General features: G+C 35.7%; 1 pseudogene; it reads left to right on the top strand.

Annotated features, from left to right (window-relative positions):
* Positions 1-12070: 12070 nt before the first annotated feature.
* Positions 12071-12984, top strand: LOC132369573 (olfactory receptor 8A1-like; annotated as a pseudogene).
* The last annotated feature ends 8363 nt before the right edge of the window (positions 12985-21347 follow it).

The raw sequence follows: 21347 nt of genomic DNA, 5'->3' as shown, positions 1-21347 counted from the left end.
TATCATCTGCAAATAGCAACATTTTTACTTCTTTTCTGATTTGGATGTCTTTTATTTCCTTGTCTTGCCCAATTGCTCTAGCTAGGATTGAATAAGAATAACTAGGATTGAATAAGTACTGCATTGAATAAGAGTGGTGAGAGTAGGCATGCTTGTCTTGTTCCTGAAATTAGAGGGAAATCTTTCAATTATTCTCCATTGAGTGTGTTAGCTGTGGCTTTGTCATATATGGCCTTTACTAAGTTGAAATTTGTTCATTCTATACCTAATTTGTTGTATTATCATGAAAGAATGTTCTATTTTGTCAAATGCTTTTTCTGCATCTACACTGATGATCATGTGATTTTTATCTTTCATTCTATTAATGTGATATATTTCAATTATTGATTTGCATACGTTGAACCACCTTTGCATCCCAGGGATAAATCCCACTTGGTCATGGTGTGAAAACCTTTTAATGTGTTCTTGAATTTGGTTTGATAACATTTTGTTGAGAATTTTTGCATCTATATTCATCAAGGATATTAGTCTATAGTTTTCTTTTCTTGTAGAGTCCTTATTTGGCTTTGGTATCAGGGTAATACTGGCCTCATAGAATGAGTTTGGGAGTATTGCCTCCTCTTCAACTTTTTGAAAGAGTTTGAGAAAGATTGGTATTAATTCTTCTTTAAATGTTTGGTAGAATTTGCCAGTAAAGCCATTTGGTCCTGGGGTTTTCTGTATCAGGAGGTGTTTGATTACTGATTCAATCTCTGCTCATTATTGGTCTGTTCAGATTTTCTATTTATTCCTGATTCAGTCTTGGTAGTTTGAGTGTTTCTAGGAATTTGTCCAGTTCTTCTACGTTATCTAATTTATTGGCATATAATTGTTTATAGTTTGCTCTTATGATCCTGTGTATTTCTGTACATGTGATGAAGACATTACAAATGTCTTCTCTTTCATTTCTAATTTTATTTTTTGAGTCCTTTCTCTTTTTTTCTAAGTTAATCTAGCTAAAGGTCTGTCAGGTTTGTTTATATTTTCAAAGAACCTGCTCTTAATTTCATTGAGCCTTTCAATTGTTTTCACTGGTCTTTATTTCATTAATTTCCATGTAGATCTTTATCATTACATTTCCTCTGCTAACTTTGGGTTTAATTTGTTCTTCTTTTTTTAGTCTTTTGAAGTGTAGAGTTAGGCTGTTTATTTGAGATCTTTCTAATTTCTTTCTTTTATTGAAGTATAGTTGATTTACATTATTATATTAGTTTCAGGTGTGCAACATAATGATTCAATATTTTTATAGATTATACTCCATTTAAAGTTATTACAAAATAATGGCTATATTTTCCTGTGCTGTACAATATATCCTTGTTGCTTATTTATTTTATACATGGTAGTTTGTATCTCTTAATCTCCTACCCCTATATTGCCCCTCCCCCTTCCCTCTCCTCACTGGTAACTAGTAGTTTGTTCTCTGTATCTGTGAGTCTGTTTCTGTTTTGTTACATACATTCATTTGTTTTATTTTTTTAGATTCCACATATAAGTGATAACACAGAGTACTTGTCTTTCTCTGTCTGACTTATTTCACTAAGCATAATACACTCCAGATCCATCCATGTTGTCGCAAATAGCAGAATTTCATTCTTTTTATGGCTGAGTAATATTCCATTTTATATATATATATATATCTTACATCTATTTATCCATTCATCTCCTGATGGATCTAATTTCTTAATATATGTATTTATTGCCATAAACTTTCCTCTCAGAATTGTTTTTGCAGGATCCCATGGGATTTGATATGTTGTATTTCCATTTTCATTTGTTTCAGATAATTTTTCTCTTTTGATTCTTCTTTGACCCATAGTTGATCAGAAGTGTGTTGTTTAGTTTCCACATATTTTAGATTTTCTAGCTTTCCTCTTGTTACTGATTTCTAGTTTTATACCATTGTAGTCAGAAAAGATTAAAAAAAAAAGGGGGGGGGAGAAAATAAACAAACAAAACCCAAGACAAATACCAAAGTCAAAAACTAACAAGCAGCAACAACAACAATCAAAAGAAAAAAAAAGAAAACAAACAAAACCCTAAGACAAATGTTAAAAGTAAAAAACAAACAAACAAAACAAAAATGAAAAAAGAAGCAAACAAAAAAGAAGAGAACAACCAAACAAAAGAACCCCAAAACAAAAACAAACAATAAAACTAAACTAAAAACAATAAACAAATCAAAAGCAGAAAGCAAACCAGTTACGTGGAGATTTTCTTGCCTTTTTGGAAGTCTGAGGTCTTCTGCCAGTGTTCAGTAGATGTTCTGTGACAGTCGTTCCACATATAAGTGTATTTTTTATGTATCTCTTGGGAGAAGGTGAGCTCCATGTCTTACTCCTCCACCATCTTGAAGGTTCTCCCTGTAGTCAGAAAAGATAGTTGGTATAATTTCAATCTTCTTAATTTTGCTAATGTTTGTTTTGCATCCTATCATATGGTATATTCTGGAGAATGTTCCATGTGCACTTGAGAAGAATGTGTATTCTGCTGCTGTCGGATGTTCTGTATATGTCAAGTTCATTTAGTCTAAAGTATGCTTCAATTCCAATGTTTCTATGTTGATTTTATGTCTGGAAAACCTATCCGTTGCTCCCAGTGGGGTATTAAAGTCCCTTACTATTATTGTGTTGTTGTTCCTTCAGATCTGTTAGTATTTACTTAGTAGATTTAGGTGCTCTGATGTTGTGCATATATATTTATGGTTATCATATCTTCTTGATGTAGTGACTCCTCTATCATTATGTAATGACCTTTTTTGTCTCTTGTTATTATTTTTGGTTAAACTCTTTTTTTGTCTGATATATGTACCGCTATCCCTGCTTTCTTTTGGTTTCCACTTGCATGGATATCTATTTCCACCCTTTCACTTTGAGCCTATGTGTGTCTTTAGAGCAGAAATGAGTCTCCTGTAAGCAGCATATAGTTGGGTTTTATTTTTATCTATCCAGCTACTTTGTGACTTTTGATTGGTAAATTCAGTCTATTTATATTTAGGGTAATTACTGATATGTAAGGATCTTACTACTGCCATCATACTATTTGCCTTCTGCTTGGTTTGTATCTCCATTGTTTCTTTTTCCTTCTTTTTCTGCCTACCTTTTTAAATTGGTAGTTTTCCATGGCAGTATGCTCAGTCTCCCACTTTTTTTATTTTTCAAGAATCTACTCTAGATTTTTGCTTTGTGGTTACCACAAGACCTACATAAAACATCTCATAGATTAAACAATCCATTTTACGCTGATAGCAACTTATCTTCATTCACCTACAAAGGCTCCATCCTTTTACTCCTCTTCTGCTGGAGAGGATGCTGCTGCTGCTGCCAAAAGTTCAGTCCCTTTCAGAGTGGATCTAGGGAATATGCCCACCTTGATGAGTTCCTTCCTCTCCTCTGCATCAAAAGTCATATGTCTCACTCCAGTGGCTTCCAGAGTCTCCTGTCAGGCAGGCTGCAGTGTCATCAGATGTTTTGACAACATGCTTTACAGAAGAAGAAAATGGAGTAATACATTTTAGATACTCAAAAACTTAAATGTGAACCAAGGAAGATTAATTTTTCTACAGCCAATCTGATTTCAAATATAAAAGCTGCAGATACACTGCTATTAACTGATTAAAAACACAGGGGATCTTGTTGCTGTGAACAAACTTTAGATAACCAACATTACTAAACAGACATGGGTAGCATTAAGTATTTTTTAACCTTTAAATCTAAGAAGGGTGGTTGCCAGGGGTTGGGTGTGGGGGAAATGGGGAGATGTTAGTCAAGGGTACAAATTTTCAATTATAAGATGACTAAGTTCTGGGGATCTAATGTACAGCATGGTGCCTCTAGTTAATAATACTGAATTAAATACACACTTAAAATTTGCTAATAGAGTAGATTTTAAGTGTTCTCAGCACGAAGAAAAGGTAACTATGTGAGGTGATGGATATGTTTATTAGCTTGATTGTGGTAATCATTTCACAATATATATATATGTCAAATCATCACATTGTAAACCTAAAAAGCCACATGTACAACTTAAATGTATATAATTTTTATTTGTCAATCATATCTCAATAAAACAGTAAAAATAATAAAATGAAAAATATAAAACTAAGAAAGGTTAATTACCAAAAAATACAGTAAAGTTTATTCTATTTTGATGAAAAAAACAGTTAACTAAAATTAAACAGGCTTTTTTTTTTTTTTTACCTAAATTCAGTGAATTTGGTTATGGGGAAATGTCCAATACAAAAAGATATAAAATAAAGCCTTTTAATAATAAAGACCATAAATATAGTTTATTGTACATAAAGATGAAAACTAATGATGAATAGTAACCAGGATGGTAGTTACTGATGGCAAAGGCAATGATGTTGGTGAAGGTGATGATGATATTCATGGTAATGACTGATGTGGTCAAGGTAATGATGATGATGATAATGATGAAGCTAAAAATGTCCTAGTGCTGGCATGAGGTACCAAACGTACCAGGCTACAGGGTAACTCTCCCATTAGACGAAAAATTAACACACCTGGGAGGTAAAACATCTTTCATACTGCAGGAGTAAACCCAGACTAATTGCTCATTCAATGAGGACCCAGTCTCTGGAGCGGCTGCATTCCAGGAGAAATTCTACCTATATATAAACATACTCAGTGCTCCCAATCTCAGTGACCCATTTCTATGACTGTGTTCACCCCTTTCACTGGAAATAGATGTAAATCTTGTAGCTTTCTATTTTCTGGTATTTATTTCTTGATCACTGAAAACAAAGTACCTCCTAAGATTTCCAGGTAACAATGTTCCAGTTTTCCTCAACACAGGTATTCAATTATAGTTTTAAGGCAATTGTGTAAGATGAGAACAAAATAACTTCCATGAATTACCATTTCTACTACAGACCTTTTATATATACTCTTTTCAATCATATATCCCCCTTCTCTTGGTGCTTTTCCCCCACTTGCAAAGGAAGTATAGTTGTTTTCATAATTCTGATCGTTGTCATTAGCAGCAATTCTGAGCTTCTGGTGAGATGATAAAACTAGTGGTAAGATTTTTAGCAACTAATAAGAAATTTTGAGATCATTTATAACATTAGCTAGAAGATTACAGGAATAAAACTTAGATTTCTGTTGCCAACAATTTTCTATTCATTAGAAAAGGTGTTCACGTCAAGAGGCAGGAAATAAAATCTCTGCTTTTTAACAATATTCTGTTGTATAAGGAACTTTGATTCCTGGTAATGATATATTTTTGTGGATTTTCTGTTCCTTATTTTTGGAGACTCCAATTTGAGGGAAGGGGATATGAAAGATATCTTTTAAATCTACTGTCACTATCTAGATGAAATTTGTCTATCTCTTTTTTTAAAAAATTGAAATACAATTCAAAATTCTGTTACTAGTTACTCACTAGTTATCTCACTGCCAATAATTTAAGGTATAAAATTTATGAGAATGCAGATTACCTTCAATGCCAAAATGAACACAAGTAATATTATTGCTGTTGTTGCTGAGCAAGTGAGTCAATGTCTTTTAATGCTGCACAACAAAGCAGGTTACAAACCAAAAGGTATAATATGCTCACTTTTAGTAAAAAAAGAAACATGTATAATAATACACATATATGTAAATGCATATATGCATAGAAGATCTAGTAGAATATACATAGCAATTTTAGATTCTTAGTCGTTAGAATATGATGATTTGATTTTGCCAATCTGTATGTTTACTTTTCTACAGTGCAGATATATTGCTTTTGTAATTTAAAAAAAATTCCGGAAATATAGCAATAAGATCACTCCTTGGCCTTAAGGTACTAAATTAAGTTTATTTAAAATATAAAAATAAAGTGCCACAAAGAGACAAGTTATAGCAAGAGAGCATGGTATGGTGGAAGGCAAAACAGACTCTGTTGCCACTACTCAACTCTGCAATTCTACCGGAAAAGCAGCATCAACAATGCATAAAGGAATGAACATGGCTTTGCTCCAATGAAACTTTATCATTATAAAGTAGACAGTGAGCTGGATTTGACTGAGTTTGCTGAACCCTGTCCTGGAGAGTAGATAATATAAGGTAGCATCTCTCTTTTCTTCTATGCTCTCCTCATACTAGGAAATAAAGAGTACACCTCAATATTGTGCAGCCACAATATTGCCATAGCCATAGCTGTGTGGATTTATAAGTCTACAAACCAAAGGAGAGGAAAGGGTACACAGATTTAGAGACAGAAGAATTAGGTTCAAGTTTCAAGTCACCACTAGTAAATTTTGTGACCTTTGAGGAAGCCTTAAAATCTCAGCACTTCAACCTGGAACTAACATAGTGTTGTAGGTCAATTATTCAACTAAAAAAAAAAAAGTAAGGGAGTAGTACTTGAGACTAGTCTCTAAAGGAAATATGTGTACAATAAAAGATTATTAAAATATTAGTAATTATTTGAGGAGAAAATTAAAATAGCAGGAATATAAATTTTTTCAGCTTAGAAATACATCTCAGAGATAGGATGTCTCTGAGTATCATCTCCATATGTATTGGTGCATGCCTCCTGGAGAGCATGTCTATTATTTGTATATTTTGTCTCTGAAGACAGTAGAGTCATGGTTTGATAGTATGATCTGATGCTATAATTAATAATAATAGATATTGTTGACCACTTATTATATGCAATACTATGGGCTAGGGGCTGTCCACTGTGAGGTAGATATTATTATCATTATTGCCAATTTACAGACATGAACTTATTTGCAAAGCAGAAAAAGAGTCACAGATGTAGAAAACAAATTTCTGATTACCAAAGGGGGAAGGTGAGGGGTGGGATGAATTGGGAGATTGGGATTGACATATACACACTACTATATATAAAATAGATAACTAATGAGAACCTACTGTATAGCACAGAGAACTCTACTTAATGCTCTGTGGTGACCTAAATGGAAATTAAATCTAAAAAAGAGTAGATATATGTATATGTATAACTGATGCACTTTGCTGTACAGCAGAAGCTAACTCAACATTGTAAAGCAACTATACTCCAATAAAAATTTATTAAAAAACGTATGAATGGCACCTCAGTTCCATTTAAGTCCAGCAGGACCCAGTTCTAGGAGAAATTCATTAAGTGACACAAAGTCCAGTGCTCGTGAAAGTTGATGCTTCCTTGTATGATAAATGCATTATCTCTGACCTTCCATGAATTTTACATTCACATGCTCAGGAAAATGTTTTACAGGCGTGGCTTCTTCCCTTCCAACTCTATTCTGTGACTGGCCCTCATAATTTTTGTAAGAATTCTGATTGTACCTAACACAATCTTCATTTTTGTTGTATTGTTCAGAGAGAAATGAATGATTGTCTATTTTGAGTATTAAAAAAAAAAGAATGCTTAGAAGTAAAAAGTTTATGTAACTTGCTTAAAATCACATAGTGAAAGTCAGAACTGGAATTTAACCCAGCTCTGTCTGATTTTTGAGTCTACACCTTTAACTACCACACTAAATGTCAAATATAATATTTTAACACAATTATGCCTTTTATTAAAAATACAATCTAGGCTTCCCTGGTGGCACAGTGGTTGGGTGTCTGCCTGCCAATGCAGTGAACACGGGCTCGAGCCCTGGTCCGGGAAGATCCCACATGCCCCGAAGCAACTAAGCCCGTGTGCCAAAAAAAAAAAAAAAAAAATACAATCTACATTAATGCTACCAGTAAAAACTACAAGGGAACACAGTATTTTAATCAATTTTTATTTTTAAAAAATAATGTACCCACATACTTTAAAATTCAAATGCTACTAAAAGAATAGTAATGAAAACTAACAGTTAGCTTCCCCAAGCATCCCCGCGTCCACTCTGCTGCCCAGAGGAAACCACTTTCAAATGTCTGTTTCCTCTGGTATTTACCTCTATGTTTCTCCACTATAGCTTACCATGATCTTTGAGGATTTTACTATTTTAGACATTATTCATGGCCTAAAATAGGACCTAAGACATAATAGTTATTAATAAGTATTTGTTTAATGCATTACTTCCACTTAATGTAGTTGCAGAATTATCTAACACTCCTCCACCTCAGGACCCCTCCCTATTCTCCCCAAACAGTATAATACAGTTTTTGATTCTCAGTAATTAATGCCTACAAGATGAGAACTATGATAATGCAGACTTCATTATCATACTTAATTTTGCAGTGAGTCATCACTGCAGAGCCAAATATTGTACTTTTGATTATGTTTCCTTATTTGTACTACTTGTAAGTTTCCTGGAATTGTAATAATTGCCCGATAATAAGTATCACTCCTTTATATTTTCTCATGCTCCATACTATCTAAGTACCGATTACTATTATTTTCCAAATGTTCAAACGTTTGATTCAATCTCCCAATTTCATTTCTCTCCTGAAGGCCTCCATGCTCTGTCCTTTCTGGACTCACTCTCCTAGTTCCCTTTGCTGCTCTCCTGTGTTTGATCCTCTCTTATCCTAGGTCCCAGTCTTGACATTGAGATGCCTCATCTCATTTCTGCTCTTTATATTTTATATACGATTGTCTCTCTCTCTCCCCCCTCCCCCCCATATCTCTCTCTGGCTAGGTATTTTTTAGTTTATTGATATTTTCAAAGACTGGTTTTCATTTCATTGATTTCTTTCTACTGTTTATCTGTTTCCTATTTCACTGATTTCTGTGATTATGTATATTATTTCCTAAATTCTGATTATTTTTGTAGTTTATTAAGGTGGAAACCTAGATGAATGATTTTAGAATTTCCTTCTATTCTAAAATGGCATTTAATGACAAGTTTCCCTCTTAGAGTTGTTTTAGCAGCATTCCAAAAATTTTGATTGATGTATCTTCATGTTCATTCAGGTCAAAATGTTATTTTCTAACTTAATTTATGACTACTTTGACCCATGTGTTATTTTAAAGTATGCTGTTTAATTTTCAACTAGTTGATGATTTTCCGAGTATCTCTCCATAAATTATTTATAGTTTGTTTTGGTAAGGGTACTGTATCTGATTTCACCTTGTTAAAGATATGGTGGTTTGTTTTATTGCCCAGAATAGGTTTTATCTTGAAACTCTTCTATGTGTACCTGAAAGATTGTGTATTCTGCTGCTTCTGTGTGGAGTGTTCCAAAAATGCCAATTTGTGGGTGTTTTCTATGTCATTACTAATTTTTCTACTAGTTCCATCAATTAGTAAAAATAAAGAGTATTGCAATCTTGAACTAATGGTGGACTTGTATATTCTCCTTTCAGTTGTCAGTTTTGGTTCATGTGTTTTGAAACCCTGTTAATAGGTGAACTTGTTTAGGAGTCTTATGTCACCTTAATGAACTGACTTCTTTATCATTCTGAAATGTTCCTTCTTATTTCTAGTAATATTCCTTGCTTTGAGATCTACTTTCTTTAATGCTGATATGGTCACTTCAGCTTTCTTTCGTTGATATTTGCTTGGTATATTTTTTCAATACTTATAATTTTAGCTATTGGTGTCTTTATATTTAAAGTGGATTTCTTGAGAAAGCATATAGTTGGGTAATGCCTTTTATCCAATGTGACTATCTCTGCATTTTCATTACAATATTTAAACTATTTGCATTTAAATCAGTCATCAACATGGTTTAGTTTAAATCTACCACCTTGCAACTGTCCTTTATTCCAATTTTTCTTTTTCCTTGCCTACTTTTGGATGGACTCTTTTGATGATTATATTTTATCTCCACTATTAGCTTATTAGCTATAGTTTTTTGTTTTGTTTTGTCTTTTATAAATTTATTTATTTATTTATTTATTTTTGGCTGTGTTGGGTCTTAGTTTCTGTGCGAGGGCTTTCTCCAGCTGTGGCAAGCGGGGGCCACTCTTCATCGCGGTGCGCGGGCCTCTCACTATCGCGGCCTCTCCCGTTGCGGAGCACAGGCTCCAGACGTGCAGGCTCAGTAGTTGTGGCTCACGGGCTTAGTTGCTCCGCGGCATGTGGGATCTTCCCAGACCAGGGCTCGAACCCGTGTCCCCCGCATTGGCAGGCAGATTCTTAACCACTGCGCCACCAGGGAAGCCCCAGCTATAGTTTTTTTATTATTTAGTTGTTGTTCTACATTTTGCAATATTCATCCTTTCTGGATTTGTCCACCTGGAGTGTGGCATGGAATCATTGGTACAACTGTTGGGCTTCCGATGTACTTTTCCCTCCTCTCAGGAATCAGTTTGGTGCTGCCTGTTGTCAAATGTCTGGAAATGGTTGTTTCATAGGCCTTGTCTGGTTTTCTGGTTGTTTATGGTGTAAATACAATTCCATTATGAGTGGGTGGAAGTACCTTCATGGGTGGAAGTACAAGCACACTCACTAACTTTTAACTACTCTGAATATGTTTTGAAATCTTCAGATTAAAAAAAATGTTTTTTTTCACTCACATGGAACTTTTCTTTGCTCATCCATAAACTCAGGATTGGATTTACATTTACCACTTGACAATTTCTCAACAGAATCTACCAAATTACTTCTAGAAGGCAATTTATCAGCAGAAAAATACTCTCTGCTCTTACATATTGTTTCCTTCAGTTTTTTCTCATTGGAAAGAAAGGAGAAATGAAGAAAAATCATCGCAAGAACATGTGATGCCCAGTGAAAGGAGGTGCATCTCAAGACCAACTTAAACTGGCATTTTGACTTAGCTATACCAAGATTTCTTCCAAGGAATCTCTTGGGCATCTACATATAATTACCATCAGCTAAAAATCTTCTTGATCATAGGTTGACTCTAAAAACAGACAAACAATAAGTAGTAATTTGGAAATCAACAGCATAGAAATAGAAAAATGGTGAAACAACCAGAAGGCAAGAAGGGGACAAAGGAAAATGTCCACATCCCACTCAAATCATTTTGCTCTTAATCCGTAAGTTGTATTGTGTTATATTTCTACTTCCACCTACTCCTAAGCCTGATCCAAGCTGAATTTTTCCTGAGTTCTTTCAACACAGTGGAGAGAAGTCAGTCTCAAACTCTTCCTCAGGAACTTCATTTGACTCAGGATAAACTGAATTCTATGCCAAAATTTCAAACTACAAAATCATTCTGGTTCCAATAAGCACAAAACTTGAAAAAAAATCTTTGCTACCTTTAGCTGAACTTTGCCACCTACCGAGAAACGTAGTGCTCAATGCCCAAAACATGCCAATATATCAGAATTACTATAAGCAGAAACCAGACATCATTATTTTTTAAATCTCACCAGGTGATTTTTATGTGTAATTAAAACAAAGAATAACTATCCTTGGACCTCAGGTTCAATGAAAAATTTGGAGACATTCCAGATACCTAATGAAAATTTATCTTTGTATAGCAACTGAATATTTGGAAAATATTTCCATGTATATTATTCCACTATATTTCTGAACTTTGGAAATTGATGTTGTAACTCCATTTAATTCTCAAATGTGGAAACTGAGTTGTCACTCAGTAATTGGAAGGGCTCTAACTACCAGCCCACACTACCTGGATTTGAGATAAGGTGACTGCATGTTTTCATTTTATGGGTAATATTTTGGGATTGCATAGATGACAAGGGGCTTTCTCTTTCTGGAGAAAAATTCAACCCCAAACCCATAAATAAAACACAGTTTTCGTTACCTTCAGGGTACTTGAGAAACATGAGGGTGGTAAAAGCTCCAGGGATGGGCCTTTTTTCCCCACCTTCATATTCTTCAGACCATGCCAAACTCATCTGAATCCTAGAAAATATTAAAAGAAGTAAAGAGAGAAACAATTAGGAAAAAGTGAGTTCAAGATCACTCACTCAGGAACAGAGGCTAGTACCTAGCCTCACCAGAAAGGCTCATTCACCGTTTTTCCTCAGTATATGCAGGGGCTGCTGCACCAATGCTCAATTTCCTTATATAAAATGACATAGTACAGTGAAGACAGACCTCTGTGTCCTCAATCTGGAGTTGATTGAATCCTGGGATGTGTATCCGCTGATAGCAAGGACTGACTGTATATATCCTTTCATAGGCTCTTCTTCCTTATCTCCACAGGGCTCCCAGAGGAGAATGGCTGCAGAAAATCACTCTACAGTGACAGAGTTCATTCTTGGAGCTTTAACAAATCAGCCAGAGCTCCAGCTCCTCCTCTTCCTCCTCTTCCTTGGGATCTACTTGGTTACCATGATAGGGAACTTGGGCATGATAACACTGATTTGCCTGAATGCTCAGCTTCACATCCCCATGTACTACTTCCTCAGCAACCTGTCACTCGTGGATCTCTGCTACTCCTCTGTCACTACCCCTAAGATCCTGGTGAACTTTGTGTCAGAAAAGAATGTCATCTCCTATGCAGCTCTACTTCTTCCTGGTGTTTGTCGTTGCTGAGTGTTACATGCTCACAGTCATGGCCTATGACTGCTATGTTACCATCTGCAGCCCTTTGCTTTACAACATCATCATGACATCAAGTCTGCTCCCTGATGGTGGCTGGGGTCTCTGTCATGGGGCTCATTGGCTCAACCATAGAGACTGGCCTCATGTTGAAACTGTCCTATTGTGAGATCCTCATCAGTTATTACCTCTGTGATGTTTTCTCGCTCATGAAGCTCTCCTGCTCTAGCACCTATGATATTGAGATTACAACTTTCTTTTTGTCTGGATTTAACATCATAGCCACCAGCTTAACTTTAACTTAGCTTAGTCTTTGTTTCCTATGCTTCATCCTCTCCAGCATCCTCCATGTCCCCTCCACAGAAGGAAGGTCCAAAGCCTTCAGCACGTGCAGCTCCCATCTTGCAGCTGTGGGATTATTTTATGGGTGTACTTTGTTCATGTACTTAAAACCCTCCCCAGCCGGTTCCCTGGCCCAGGAGAATGTGGTCTCCCTGTTCTACACCACAGTGATCCCCATGCTGAACGCCCTAATCTACAGCTTGAGGAATAAGGAGGTAAAGGCTGCCATGCAGAAAACATAGGGAGAAAACTCTTTAGGTGCAAATGTCGCCATTCTTTCTCAGGTTGAAAATTGGGAGAGAAATATAGGGGAGAAACCCTCTAAACATTTATACACACATGAATAGAGAACAACCATTTCTCAACATGACTGATTGAATGCATTTACTCATTTTTTCCTCTTTCCTTTCTCCCTTTCACATCTCTCATGCCGTGAATCTTGCTGGTTTGAAGTTCATGTTTTATTTTCCTTTTGGGATCAGTTGTTTGGTTTATCCTTTGTCCTCTGGTAAACATGTATCTTGTTTATAACATAAATTTAGAACTTTCAGCAGTGAGTTTAAGAGAGCTGTCTGTTGATTTATTCTCCTCTATAGAGAAGTATTACCCAAACTAAAAATAATTTGTACTTGAGAGTACACAGACAAATAGAGATGGATTCAAAAGTCACAAGAAATAGCAAATAGTCTCCTTCTCACCCAGCTTTATCCCTCTTTTCTCTTTCTTATTATTTTATTACTATCTCATTCCTGCCACGATTATTTAAATGGTCTCTTCACCCAATTATTATTATTATCATCATCATCATCATCATCACCATCATAATTATCATCATCACATCACACTTTCATGGACGCTAGGCAATCTTCTAAGTGTTTTACGAAATTATCTTATTTCTCAGATGAGGAAACTTTGGTTTAGAGAGGTTAGGTAACTTTCTCATATTACATAGCTGGTAAACAGTTAACACTGAGATTCACACCGATAGTTCATCATCCCCCCTCTCTTGGCCAACAGTCTCTCTGTGCAGCCTATTGATCTTAGCATAATTATAACCTTCGAATTTCAAATGTTTCCTGAAAATAACTTCCCTTTCTTCCACTATCTTCCCACAGCTCCCTGACAGCCAAGGAATATTAGACATTCCTGTAGTCTTTTCTCCACTCTAAATAACTGACATTCTGCCACATCTGCCAGTATGACTCAGTAAATCCAGTTGGCATGGGATAAAATGTCTTCCACCATTTGATTGAAACAGTGTGTTAAAGAGTTATTTACTTTGCACTGCAAAGGTTTGTGGGCATTCTTTTCATTGTCATTCATAATTATTTAGAATAATACTGAACTAATTATCAGTCTTTTGTCATTTTAAATTATTTTAGGTACAGTACTTCATCACTCAGACATAGAAAAATGAATAATCCTAAATTTTTCAAGCAGAAAGGGATTTAATACAGGAAACTAAATGCTCACAGTATTTTTTTGCTATTTTTAGCAGTTTTTTTTTTTTTAATAACAGTCTCAGGTGAACAGCAAAACTGAAAGATGGTACCAAGATTTCCCATGTATTGTCTGCCCACCACAAATGCATAGTCTCCTCCATTAACAACCTCCTCTATGCAAGTGGTACATTTGTTAAAATTGATGAACCTACTTTGACACATCATTACCACCCAAAGCCCATAGTTTACATTTAGGGTTGGTATTGTCATTTATGGGTTTGGACAAATGTATAATAACATGTATCCATTATATGTATAACCATTATAGTTTCATACAGTGTAGTTTCACTGTCCTAAAACTCCTCTGTGCTCTACCTACTCTTTCCTTTCTCCCCCAGAACCCTGGCAACCACCCATCTCCCTACTGATCCATAGTTTTGCCTCTTCCAGATTGTCATAGAGTTGGCTTCTTTCAGTTACTAATATGCATTTAAGTTTTCTCTATGTCTTTTCATGCCTCGATAGCTCTTTTCTTTTTAGCACTGAATAATATTCCATTGTCTGGATATATCACATTTTATTTATCCTTTCCCCAACTGAAGGCTGTCTTGTTTGCTTCCACGTTTGGGGCAATTATGAATACAGTTGCTATAAACATCTGTGTGTAGGTTTTTGTGTGGACATAGGATTCAACTTCTTTGGGTAAATACCAAGGACCACAATTGCTGGATTGTATGGTAAGAGTATGTTTAGCTTTGTAAGAAACTGCCAAACAGTCTTCCAAAGTGGCTGTACCATATTCCATCCTCACCAGCAATGAATAAGTGTTCCTGTTACTCTGCATCCTCACCAGCACATGGTGTTGTCAGTGTTCTTGATTTTGGTCATTCTAATAGGTATGTAGTGGTATCTCATTATTGTTTTAATTTGCATTTCCCTGATGACAAGTGATATGGAGCATGTTTTCATATGCTTATTTGCCATTTGTACATCTTCTCTGGTGATGTTTCTGCTAAGGTCACAGATATCAGTGGTTGCCAGGGTCCTGGGGAAGGAAGGATGAACAGGTGGAGCACAGAGGATTTTTAGGACAGTGCAACTACACTGTATGACTCTTATAAGGATGTATATATGTCATTATATATTTGTCCAAGCCAGCAGAATGCACAACACCAAGAGTGAACCCTAATGTAATCTATGGACTTTGGGTGATGATGATGTATCAGTGTCAGTTCATCAGTTGTAACAACTGTACCACTCTGATGGGGGATGGTGATACTGGGGGAGGCTGTGCATGTGAAGAGGCAAGAGATATGTGGGAAATCTCTGTACATTCAGCTAAATTTTACTGTGAGCCTAAATCTCTCCAAAGAAAATGTCTTTTTTTAAAATAGTTTTTATATTCACAGTTACCAAGCAAGGAAAGCATGCCACACCACGGGGGCCACACAAGAAAGCACCAGGATTGGTCATGAGGCAGAAAGAGAGGAGGAAATTGGACAAGAGACTATTGTGTTTTCCACAGGGAATAATGAGTGAGACAGCGTAAGCAGGTGTAGGATTGGCTAGTTTGAATAACTTCAGCTGGTTCTGGGGCCTGGAGGCTGTCCCCAGTTGTCTAGAACCTGGCTTTGCATGATTAGGGCAGGTGGATAGTGGCCCAGAGTATGAGAGCTCAGTGAAAGGGGTTGTTGGGTGTATGGGTCCTGGAGTGAATGGTTTGCATTTGAAGCTACACTCACAGGCTGAGGGAGTTCATCACCACTAAAGCTGCCTTATAAGAAACGCTAAAAGAACTTCTTCCAGCTGATGAAAAGGCACTAATTAGTAACATGAAAACATATGAAAATATACAAGGTAACTGTAAATGTAAGTACATAGTCAAACTCAGAATACTCTCATACTGTAATATGGTGGTGTCTAAGCCACTTAACTCTAGTATAAAGGTTAAAGGACAAAATTGTTAAAATAACTATAGCTATAATAATTTGTTAATGGATACACAATATGGAAAGAGCTAAACTGTGACATCAAGAACTTAAATGGGGGACTTGCCTGGTGGCACAGTGGTTAAGAATCTGCCTGACAATTCAGGGGACATGGGTTTGAGCCCTGGTCCGGGAAGATCCCACATGCCACGGAGCAACTAACCTCGTGCGCCACAACTACTGAGCCTGCACTCTAGAGCCTGCCAGCCACAACTGTGGAGCCCGTGTGCCACAACTACTGAGCCCACGTGTTACAACTACTGAAGCCCGCATGCCTAGAGCCCGTACTCCACAACAAAGAGAAGCCACCGCAATGAGAAGCCAGCGCACTGCAACAAAGAGTAGCCCCCGCTCACCACAACTAGAGAAAGCCCACGTGCAGCAACGAAGACCCAACACAGCCAAAAATTAATTAACTAATTAATTAAAAAAAAAACTTAAATGGGAGAGAGTAAAAGGTAGAGTTTTTGTATGGAATTGAACTTAAGTTACTGTCAGCATAAAATAGACCATTATATCTATAAAATGTTTTATGTAGGCCTCATGGTAACCACAAAGCAAAAAACCTAAAAGATACACAAAAGGTAAAGAGAAGGGAATCAAAGCATAACACTGTGGAAAATTATTCAAAAAGCAAGGTAGCAAGAGAGGAAAAAAGGTACAAAGAAAACTACAAAATAGCCAGAAAACAATTAACAAGATAGCGTTCGTAAGTTGTTACCTATCAACAATTACTCTTAATGTAAATGAATTAAATTCCCCAATCAAAAGGCATAGAGTGGCTGGATGGATAAAAAACTAAACCCAACTATGTGCTGCCTACAAGAGACTCAGTTCAGCCTTCAGGACACACATGGGGTCAAAGTGAAAGGAGGGAAAGATATTTCATGCAAGCGGAAAACAGAAGAGAACTAGGGCACCTAGCTTTACTTATATCTGATAAAATAGACTTTAAGTTAAAAATGGTCACAAGGGACAAAAAAAGGTCATTATATTATGGTAAGTGGTCAATTCATCAAGAGGCTATAATAACCATAAGGTATATACACTAAATATCAGAGCACCTAAATATATTAATCAAATACTAACAGATCTCAAGGGAGACATTGACAACAATACAAAAAGAATACAGGATTATGATACCCCACTTTCAACAATGGTTAGATCACCCAGACAGAAAATTAATATGGAAATGTTAAATGAATTATGCTTTAGACCAAATCGACCTAACAGACATATGCAGAATGTACCATCCCAGAGCAGAAGAATACTTCTCAAATGCACACAAAACATTTTCCAGGATATATCATATGATAGGTCATTAAAAAGTCTTAGGAAATTTTAAAAGACTGAAATCATTCCAAGCATCTTTCCATCCACATTTGTTTGAAACTAGAAATAAATAACAGGAGGAAATCTAGAAAACTCACAAATATGTGGAAATTCAACAACACACTCCTGAAATACCAGTGGGTCAAGGAAGAAATATTTTAAAATCTTGAGGTAAGCAAAATGGACACACAACATACCAAAACTTATGGGAGACAGCAAAAGCAACTCTATGAAGGAAATTTTTATTTTTTTATTTTTCTTGAAGTTTAGTTGATTCACAATGTTGTGTTAGTTTCTGGTACACAGCAAAGTAATTCAAACAGATATAGATATAGATATGGATATATTCTTTTTCAGATTCTTTTCCATTATTGTTTATTACAAGATATTGAATATAGTTCCTTGTGCTATACAGTAGGATCTTGTTGTTTATCTATTTTAATATAGTTTTTGTATATGCTAATCCCAAACTCCTAACTGAGCTCTCCCCCACCTTTCCCCTTTGGTAACTATGTTTTTCATGTCTGTGAGTCTGTTTCTGTTTTGTAAATAAGTTTATTTGTAACATATTTTAGATTCCACATGTAAGTGATATCATATGATATTTGTCTTTCTGTCTGACTTACTTCACTTTAATAATCCTTAGGTCCATGCATGTTGCTGCAAATGGCATTATTTCATTCTTTTTATGGCTGAGTAGTGTTCCACTGTATTTATATAACACATCTTCTTTATCCATTCTTCTGTCGATGTACATTTAGGGTGCTTCCATGTCTTGGCTATTGTAAACAGTGCTGCTGTGAACATTGGGGTGCATGTATCTTTTTGAATTAGAGCTTTATGCAGATATATGCCCAGGAGTGGGATTAGTGGATCATATGGTAGCTCTATTTTAAGTTTTTAAAGGAACCTCCATACTGTTTTCCATAGTGTCTGCACCAATTTACATTCCACCAACAGTGCAAGAGGGTTCCCTTTTCTCTACACCTCTCCAGCATTTATTATTTGTAGACTTTTTTTTTTTGGCCGTGCCGTGCAGGATCTTAGTTCCCCAGCAGGGGATTGAACCTGTGCCCCAGGCAGTGGAAGCATGGAATCTTAACCACTGGACCATCGGGAAAGTCCCTATTTGTAGACTTTTTAATGATGGCTATTATGACTGGTGTGAGGTGATTCCTCTTTGTAGTTTTGATTTGCATTTCTCTAATAATTAGCAATGTTGAGCATCTTTTCATATGCCTATTGGCCACCTTTATGTCTTTTTTTTTTTTTTTTTGGCTGTGTCGGGTCCCAGTCGCAGCATGCAGGATCCTTGCTGCAGCATGTAGATCTTCACTGTGGCGTGCGGGCTTCTCTCTAGTTGCGGTGTGTGGATTTTTTTCTCTTCTCTAGTTGTGGTGTGCGGGCTCCAGGGTGCGTGGGCTCTGTAGTTTGCAGCATCCGGGCTCTCTCGTTGAGGCAAATGGGCTCAGTAGTTGTGGCACACGGGCTGGAAATTTTTAGCAATAAATACCTACGTTAAGAAAAAAGATGTAAAATAAGCAACCTAACTTTACACACAAGGAACTAGAAAAAGAAGAACAAATCAAGTCCAGAATTAGAAGAAGGAAAGAAATAATAAAGATCAGAGCAGAAATAAATGAAATGGAAACCAAAAAATCAATAGTAAAGATCAGAGAAACCAAGATCTGGTTTTTGAAAAGATAAAGAAAATCAAAAATGAAAAAGGAGACATTTTAACTGATAGCACAGAAATACTAAAGATCATGCACTATGAACAATTATACACCAACAAATTGGATAACCTAGAAGAAATAGATAAATTCATAGAAATGTACAACTTAGCAAGACTGAATCATGAAGAAATAGAAAATCTGAACAGATCAATGATGAGTATGTAGAATTTATCAGAAATCAAAAATCTTTCAACAAAGAAATTCTCAGGACCAGGTGGTTGCCCTGATGGGTTCTACCAAACATTTTTAAAAAGAATTAACTCAAAACTTTCTCAAACTCTTCCAAAAAATTGAAGTGGTGGGAATACTCTCAAACTCACTTTTACAAGGCCAATATTACCTTGTTACCAAATTCAGACAATGACCCTACAAAACAATAAAACTACATGCCAATATCCTTGATGAATATAGATGCAAAAATTACCAAAAAAATTCTAGCAAACTGAATTCAATAGCACACTGATAGAACTATACACCAGGATTAAGCACGTTTCATCACTGGGATGGAAGGATGGTTTAACATACACAAATCAGTAAATGTGATATACCATGTTACTAGAATGAAAGATAAAATCATATGATCATGACAGTAGATGAAGAAAAAGTGTTTGACAAAATACAACATCCTTTCATGATAATACTCAACAAATTGGGTACAGAAAGAATGACTTCAACATGAGAAGGCCATATATGACAAGGACACACCTAACATCATACTCAACAGTGAAAATTCGAAAACTTTTCTTCTGAGATCAGGAAAAAGGCTAGGGTGCCCAGTCTCACCCCTTCTATTTATCTTAGTATTAGAGATCCTAGCCAAAACAATCAGGAAAGAAAAAAAAAAAGCATCCAGATTAGAAAGAAGAAAAATTATCTGTTTGCACATGATACTTTCTTCTATAGAAAATCCTCAAGACTTCACCCAAAAACTAGTCAATGAATCAGTTAAATTAATCAACTGGTTCAGCAAAGTAAGACTTAATCAACAAATTCAGTAAAGTTGCAGGACACAAAAATCAACATTTGGAAATCAATTTGTATTTCTGTACACTAACAACAAAATATCTGAAAAAGAAATAAAATAATCCCATTTATGATAGCATCAAAAACAAAAACAAAATACTTAGGAATAAATTCAACCAAGGGAGTGAAAGATCTGAACACCAAATCTGTAAGAATGTAATGAAAGAAATTAAAGAAGACACCAAGAAATGGAAAAATGACACATGTTCATGGATCGGAAGGTTTACTGTTGTTAAAATGTTCATACTACCCAAAGCCATCTATACATTCAATGCAATCCTATCAAAATTACAGTGGCATTTTTCTCAGAAATAGAAAATACAGTCCTAAAATGTGTATGGAGCCACAAAAACCCCAAGTAACCAAAGCAATCCTGAGAAAGAATGGCAAAGCTGGAGGCATCACACTTCCTCATTCAAACTGGAATGGTACAGGCAGAAAAATAGATACACAGATGAATAAACAGAATTGAGAGGCCATAAATAAACCTTCGCATATACAGTCAACTAATATTTGACAAGGGAGCCAAGAATAGTCAATGAGGAAAGGATAGTATCTTTAATAAATGGTGTTGGGAAACTGGATTATCTCATACAGCAGAAGAGAAAAGCTAAATCTTTGATATCACATAGGTGATAAGGTTTTTTGTTGTCACGAGGTCATGACTGGGGAGAAATAATAAAAGAATTGAAGGAACCAATGAAGGAAAAGTTAAAGAGTAAAAAGTGTATGGAGCTGTTGACATCAGAATTATCCAAGTTAGGATGATCCAAGAACAAAGAGAAGACAGAGGTCGGGAGCTCTGAACCACCTGTCAATTTAGCAAAACTTTACCTGAGAAAATAATGGTTAAACATATTTCTAAATAACAAATGGGTCAGAGAAGAAGAAATCAAAGGGAAATTTGGAAATATTTTGAACTGAAAAAATAATAAAATAAGAATCTCTTCTGAGGAAATATTCAGAAATCTAGACAAAAATTTTAACACAAAGTAATAATTATAGCATCACTTATAGTAATAAAACATTGGAAAGCTTGGCACAATTTTAATTTTTGACAATAGGAAAAAGCTTTTTAAAAATC

Source organism: Balaenoptera ricei, chromosome 8 (assembly GCF_028023285.1).
Source record: "Balaenoptera ricei isolate mBalRic1 chromosome 8, mBalRic1.hap2, whole genome shotgun sequence".
NCBI classification, from domain to species: Eukaryota; Metazoa; Chordata; class Mammalia; order Artiodactyla; family Balaenopteridae; genus Balaenoptera; species Balaenoptera ricei.
Note: the sequence above shows the minus strand (reverse complement) of the source record. Positions and strands in the feature narration are given on the sequence as shown.